Below are 7,675 nucleotides of genomic sequence, written 5' to 3'. Positions count from 1 at the left end.
GCAACACCTGAGATGCTCACAGCGATGCCGGACCAACAACATACTCGAGCACGTACTACCATTAACATGACATCACAAATGTTACATATTAGTAGTCTCACCACCTGGAAATGCCTGCACTCCCACCACTACCAACTGTGCAGTGTTGGCGCCATGTAGAGTTGTAGGTGCACTGCTGCCAACATGGACCCCATCTCCAGACTAGAGGTCCTTGTGTAGACATGAGGAAGGGACCTGCAAATTGGGAGGTAGACACAGAAGATGAGTTACACATCAATGCAACAAGCAGTGTACAACACAACAGCAATATGTACTAGGAATGTATACACAGTATTGACTACAGACTGCCCACACAGTTCATGGGAGTCCAACGTCACTGTGTAATTCACTGTCACTTGGGCACACCCTTTGCAAGCCCATGGAAACGGGAAGCAGGAGGGGTGTGTGTGACTCAAACCCAAGCATCTGAACCAAATACATTACAAGCCTGCATGTGCCCAGCCACAATGCAGCGTATGCCCACAGGAACCACGGAAGCCAACACATCGTCCCCAAAAAATAGGGAATAAAATAAATAAAAATAAAAATAAAAATAAGAAACAATCAAAAATGGCCATTGATGGGCCCGGGGGGGTTGGGGAGGCCATCCAGGAGGTCCGAGGACAGGATGCACACCAGAACCCACCTGCGTGGATCCTGGGAAAATAAAACACCTCCATGGGCTCATGGCCCACACGGCTACCCTATTGTGGGAGTATCACTGCTGTCGCTATTATCACCCTGTGCAGCTGCATCCGGAGGTGGTTGCACTATGGGAGGCAGCCCACGCAAGGCCCTAGTCTGCTCCTCCATGGCTGCAAGCATGCGGGTGTGGTAGGTCTGGTTCTGGAGGATGAGTGTGCGGAGGTCCCCATGCAACAACTCACGGGATGCCCGGACCTCCGCCCTCGTTGCCTGCATCTCAGCTGAGAGCGTACGGGTGAGACGCTCCAGCTGCTGTTCTGTCCTTTGGTGTGTTGAAGCCTCAAGCTCAACAAGAGTCGTCTTGAGGTGAAGGAGCTCCTGCCTCAGGGCTTCCCTGTGGCCCTGGGACTCAATGGAGATGGCCTCCTGCAGAGTCGCCAGTGCCGCCCGCCTGTCCCTGTTGGACCCCAACATGTCCTCCCTGTGTGACTGGCAGATGGAGTCGGTTGCCTGCTCTAGTCGCTCCATCAGCCTTTCTGGGGGGACAATGGAAGTGGCCACCCTATCCATGGCCTGAGCCATCATCTCGGATGATGCAGCCTGTTGGGTTGCCATACCGTAAATGGATTGCTCCCATGAGGTATTGCCAGGTGGCGTACGGCCACCACGTCGGCGGGCACCACACCTGTCTGGGGCAAGGCGAACTGCACCTTGCTGTGCCGGCACTGCCTGAGGCTGCAGGACTGCATTCCCCCTCTGATCTGCTGGCCCAGGAACAGGATCAGATGTCGCGGAGTGTGACCCTGCATCCGTAACCACCAAAGGCGTAGCTGCCAACACTGACATCCCCATGGAGGGTTCTGACCCTGGTGCAGGTGGGTGAGACAGAACAGAATCCCTCCCTGGAACACTCACCTGCAACGGCACGTAGGTCTCATCCGAATCAACACCTGAGTACAGCTCGGGGGAGGTGCAGCCAGAGACACCCCTTGAGAGCACGACCTGCAGCACTTGTGGGTTCTCCCCCACCACCACACCACGTCCCTCACTGGTGGTTGGTCGGCCCTCGGACCCCTCCTGGGTCTGCACCATCTCCACAACCCCAGCAGTATCAGGTGCGTCTTCCCCTGCAAAGACATGAAAACAAAGAAATGGAAACAGGCATTAGCACCATGGCACACAATGAGGGCTGAGAAGCAAGAGAACCAGTACTTGATTGACACATGTCCCACATGACTAAAACCCTCCCATGCATGCACCCTCACTGCGTATGAAGTGCAGGCAAATGGCACACACTGATGACACCAAGATGGAAGATGAACACATTTTCTGCATGCTGCCTGGCAGTGGCATCACACATTGGCCTGTGATTGCCAGGTGAAACACACATTCCATCACACAGATGGCATGTACCATTGCTATTGAGTGAAGATGGAGAGGAGGGCAGCACCTATTCATTCAGTCCAGTTCCCGCATGTAATTGCTTTTCTAATTCTAACAGGTCAGATTTTTCACCTGGAGCTGGCAGTCTGAAATGGTCCAATTGCACAGGGACATGTGTGTACAAATGATATCCAGGTAACAAAGTCACTCCACTTTACCATAGCCATGTCAGACATGTGACTAGTGGACAGCGACATGGCTAGTAAAAGTGGGGGAATGCAAACAATCTGACTGAATGAACAGTGAAAAATAAGCAACAATGTTGTGGCAAGGTGACACTTCAAGGGCAACTGGCGTGCAGTTGGGCTAGATGTCTACTGTTGGCAGAAGGGATACTGCTATGGCCAAATGCAGCTGCGCAGGAAGTATTGCATGAAGCACATGGCTGACCCATACGACTCAGGCGCACACACTCTCACCTGGCACACAAACAGAAGCCCTCACACACACACCATGCACATGGATGACACACACATGCATGTGCACTCACCGGACAATGCCTCGAAATCAGCCAGATCTCCCACGCCTTGGATCTGTTCCTCCGTGACGTAGGTCCCAGCGACTGACTCATGTGGAGTGAGTTCCATGTCTACTACTGGAGACCCACCTCCAGTCACTAGAGTTGCGGCATCACTTGAGGCCAGCTTACTCTTTGCCCTGCGCTTTAGGTCATTCCAGCGCTTATAGCAATCATTGGCTGTGCGCCTCACGATTCCAAGGGCACTTACGATGTCCGCAACGGTCTGCCAGTGTGCCTGGCGTTGTGCAGGTGTGGTCTTGGATCCTGCAACAATGACCATCTCGTTGTCATGTCCGGACACATACTCGACAAGTGCATTCAGTTCGTCATCCGTGAAGCTGGGCTTCCTGGACGGGCCGGACTGTGTAGCCGTGTCTGGGGCATCAGCCTGTGCCGGACGAGCACTCTTCCTCTTCCGCTTGGAAGGTGGTGGTGATCCTGAGTGTCCTGCGCCGCTCTGGACACTAGGGGCAGGAGCCCTGGTGGACTCTGTATCAGGAGTGTGGGATTGCACACTCAGCATGGGAGTTGGTGCAGGCATTGGCTCTAGTGTGATGGTGTCAGGGGGAATGTCAGCAGCATGGACTAGGACCGACACTGTCCTGGCTGGGTGTGTGAGGGCTGGGGTGGATGGAGCCGCAGCTGCCCCTGCAGCCTCTCCGCCCTGCCTCCTTGGTGCAGCAGATGACCTTGCTGCCCCAGATCCACGTGGCATGATGGCATCAACGTGCACCAGCGCACGTGTCGTAGCCCTGCTGACCTGGAAGTCAGCCATGGAGTCAGCCAGGTCTGGTGCCACAATGGGCTGGTCCAACAGGGGCTGAGCATGGATGGTGTCAGCCACATCAGCCTCAACAGGAGGGGGGGAGGGGGGATTATGGGTGCCCGTGACTGGTCCTCCACACATGGGGGGACAGGCTCACCCTGCAAGTTACGACCACGTCCCCTACCGGATCCACCACGGCCACCACTTGTGGCTCTTCCACCTTTGCCACCCTTACGGAATCCTCGCCTCCCAGCCATGGCACTGATGTTAATGTGCGTATGGGAGTGGATGTAGACTATTGTCCTGGGCAATTGGGGGTCAAAGGGGTTGGGTACCAGATGGTAACTGTACCCTAGTGCTCTAGCAAGGCTGAATGTAACCCCTGGGGAAGGATGACGGGTCACGCAACGCACAGGAGGCCCAAAAAAGGGAGATGACGTGCACGCAACCCCTCCTAGACCACGTGTGCAGAAAGAAAAACCTGCACTACGCTGTGGCACCCAGTAACACAAGAATGAACGTATGCGTGTCACACGCAGCCTAGAATGACCTCTGAAGGGGTAGGCTACACACGGGGCAAGCACAGATGTTAGATACGTGCGTGACTCACCGTCTGCCAGGTAAAAGAGCGTGAAAAATGAGCGCGTTTGGTTGGCAACACCCCCACCAAAAGAAGATATGTACGCTGTCTGAGGAGACAGGACAACAGTAGAAGGGAACACTGTTTGAGGGAACAGGCCCAGGTAAACCAGTACAAGAGAAAAAATAGAAAAAGCTGTCAGAGGTAACAGGGAGTACGAACTTGAAACGCCGTGAAGTAAATCGCGTGTGAAACGACAAGAAGTACAGAATTCACCCACTCGCTCTCCACGAAAAGCAGTACAAGGAATTGGTGTTCTACACGTACCTTATATGCAGGCCCACACGTACAGCGTCACTTACGCGGCGTGTACGTGCTAGGCCCATTCCCACCAATTACACGCTTTGTCACTTCTGCGTGTAGGTCCATTTGCACCAATTACACGCTTTGTCACTTCTGCGTGTAGGTCCATTTGCACCAATTACACGCTTTGACACTTCTGCGTGTAGGTCCATTTGCACCAATTACACGCTTTGACACTTCTGCGTGTAGGGCTCTTTCCACCAATAACACGCTTTGACACTCGGACGTGTCACGCAACTTTTTCCTACGCGTGCACGTGACTTCATAGACGCGCATATGCGTTTACGCGCTAAGGGCCTTTCATCGATTTACACGCAGACGTGTGGGATTTTCACGTGCAGAATCACTCACTACGTATCAAGCTGTCCAGGCGTTCACACATGAAAGACCACGCTCCTGCCCAGGAGGCCAAATTACTGCCCCCCAGAGCCCTGAGCACGCTCCCACCTGCCATCTGCTGCTGCCTGACTGCCTGCTGCCCACGTGCCCTGACATTTGCTGCCTGCACATCAGCCAGGGGTGCTGTTGCTGTGACCACCCCTGCTGGAACCAAAGGCTCCCGACTGCTTTTCCGTCGCCCCACAGCCCAGCCCCAGGACCCAGTTGCCCACCCACTCCTGCCTCTGGGGTTGCCATGTCGGGCACTACAACATCTGGCACCAGTGGCAACCCCCGGCCAAGGAGGCAGAGGGGCACCAACTTCAGTGCCAGGGAAGTTGGTGTCCTGGTGGAGGCTGCCCCTGGATGGTGGGGGGTGGGGGTGGTGGGAGACATGGGTGGGGGCCTGGTGGAGGCTGCCCCTGGTGACTGGGGGGGTGGGGGTGGTGGGAGACATGAGTGGGGGCCTGGTGGAGGGTGCCCCTGGTGGCGGGGGGGTGGGGGTGATAGGGGACATGAGTGGGGGCCTGGGGAGGGTGCCCCTGCACTGCTGGGGGGTGGGGGTGGTGGGAGACATGGGTGGGGGCCTGGTGGAGGCTGCCCCTGGTGGCGGGGGTGATAGGGGACATGAGTGGGGGCCTGGTGGAGGGTGCCCCTGGTGGCGGGGGGGTGGGGGTGATAGGGGACATGAGTGGGGGCCTGGTGGAGGGTGCCCCTGCACTGCTGGGGGGTGGGGGTGGTGGGAGACATGGGTGGGGGCCTGGTGGAGGCTGCCCCTGGTGGCGGGGGGGTGGGGGTGATAGGGGACATGAGTGGGGGCCTGGTGGAGGGTGCCCCTGCACTGCTGGGGGGTGGGGTTGGTGGGAGACATGGGTGGGGGCCTGGTGGAGGCTGCCCCTGGTGACTGGGGGGGTGGGGGTGGTGGGAGACATGAGTGGGGGCCTGGTGGAGGGTGCCCCTGGTGGCGGGGGGGTGGGGGTGATAGGGGACATGAGTGGGGGCCTGGGGAGGGTGCCCCTGCACTGCTGGGGGGTGGGGGTGGTGGGAGACATGGGTGGGGGCCTGGTGGAGGCTGCCCCTGGTGACTGGGGGAGGTGGGGGTGGTGGGAGACATGGGTGGGGGCCTGGTGGAGGCTGCCCCTGGATGCTGGGGGGTGGGGGTGGTGGGAGACATGAGTGGGGGCCTGGTGGAGGCTGCCCCTGGTGGCGGGGGGGTGGGGGTGATAGGGGACATGAGTGGGGGCCTGGTGGAGGGTGCCCCTGCACTGCTGGGGGGTGGGGGTGGTGGGAGACATGGGTGGGGGCCTGGTGGAGGCTGCCCCTGGTGGCGGGGGGTGGGGGTGATAGGGGACATGAGTGGGGGCCTGGTGGAGGGTGCCCCTGCACTGCTGGGGGGTGGGGTTGGTGGGAGACATGGGTGGGGGCCTGGTGGAGGCTGCCCCTGGTGACTGGGGGAGGTGGGGGTGGTGGGAGACATGGGTGGGGGCCTGGTGGAGGCTGCCCCTGGATGCTGGGGGGTGGGGGTGGTGGGAGACATGAGTGGGGGCCTGGTGGAGGCTGCCCCTGGTGGCGGGGGGGTGGGGGTGATAGGGGACATGAGTGGGGGCCTGGTGGAGGGTGCCCCTGCACTGCTGGGGGGTGGGGGTGGTGGGAGACATGGGTGGGGGCCTGGTGGAGGCTGCCCCTGGTGACTGGGGGGGTGGGGGTGGTGGGAGACATGGGTGGGAGCCTGGTGGAGGCTGCCCCTGGATGCTGTGGGGTGGGGGTGGTGGGAGACATGAGTGGGGGCCTGGTGGAGGGTGCCCCTGGTGACTGGGGGGGTGGGGGTGATAGGGGACATGAGTGGGGGCCTGGTGGAGGCTGCCCCTGGTGGCGGGGGGGTGGGGTGATAGGGGACATGAGTGGGGGCCTGCTGGAGGGTGCCCCTGCACTGCTGGGGGGTGGGGGTGGTGGGAGACATGGGTGGGGGCCTGGTGGAGGCTGCCCCTGGTGACTGGTGGGGTGGGGGTGGTGGGAGACATGAGTGGGGGCCTGGTGGAGGGTGCCCCTGGTGGCGGGGGGGGTGGGGGTCATAGGGGACATGAGTGGGGGCCTGGTGGAGTGTGCCCCTGCACTGCTGGGGGGTGGGGGTGGTGGGAGACATGGGTGGGGGCCTGGTGGAGGCTGCCCCTGGTGGCGGGGGGGGTGGGGGTGGTGGGAGACATGAGTGGGGGCCTGGTGGAGGGTGCCCCTGCACTGCTGGGGGGTGGGGGTGGTGGGAGACATGGGTGGGGGCCTGGTGGAGGCTGTCCCTGGTGACTGGGGGGGTGGGGGTGGTGGGAGACATGATTGGGGGCCTGGTGGAGGGTGCCCCTGCACTGCTGGGGGTTGGGGGTGGTGGGAGACATGGGTGGGGGCCTGGTGGAGGGTGCCCCTATTGGTGGGGGGTGGGGGTGGTGGGAGACATGAGTGGGGGCCTGGTGGAGGCTGCCCCTGCACTGCTGGGGGGTGGGGGTGGTGGGAGACATGGGTGGGGGCCTAGTGGAGGGTGCCCCTGGATGGTGGGGGGTGGGGGTGGTGGGAGACATGAGTGGGGGCCTGGTGGAGGGTGCCCCTGCACTGCTGGGGGGTGGGGGTGGTGGGAGACATGAGTGGGGGCCTGGTGGAGGGTGCCCCTGGTGGTGGGGGGTGGGGGTGGTGGGAGACATGAGTGGGGGCCTGGTGGAGGGTGCCCCTGGTGGCTGGGGGTTGGGGGTGGTGGGAGACATGGGTGGGGGCCTGGTGGAGGCTGCTCCTGGATGGTGGGGGGTGGGGGTGGTGGGAGACATGAGTGGGGGCCTGGTGGAGGGTGCCCCTGCACTGCTGGGGGGTGGGGGAGCAGGGGGACATGAGCAGGTGTGCAGGGTAGTCCCCTGGTTTGTGGGCTGCCTGCAGGGGCCGTGGAGGGTGTACAAGGAACACC

The sequence above is a fragment of the Ambystoma mexicanum genome, chromosome 3q (genome assembly GCF_040938575.1).
Source record: "Ambystoma mexicanum isolate Mex_15411 chromosome 3q, UKY_AmexF1_1, whole genome shotgun sequence".
NCBI lineage: Eukaryota > Metazoa > Chordata > Amphibia > Caudata > Ambystomatidae > Ambystoma > Ambystoma mexicanum.
Note: the sequence above shows the minus strand (reverse complement) of the source record.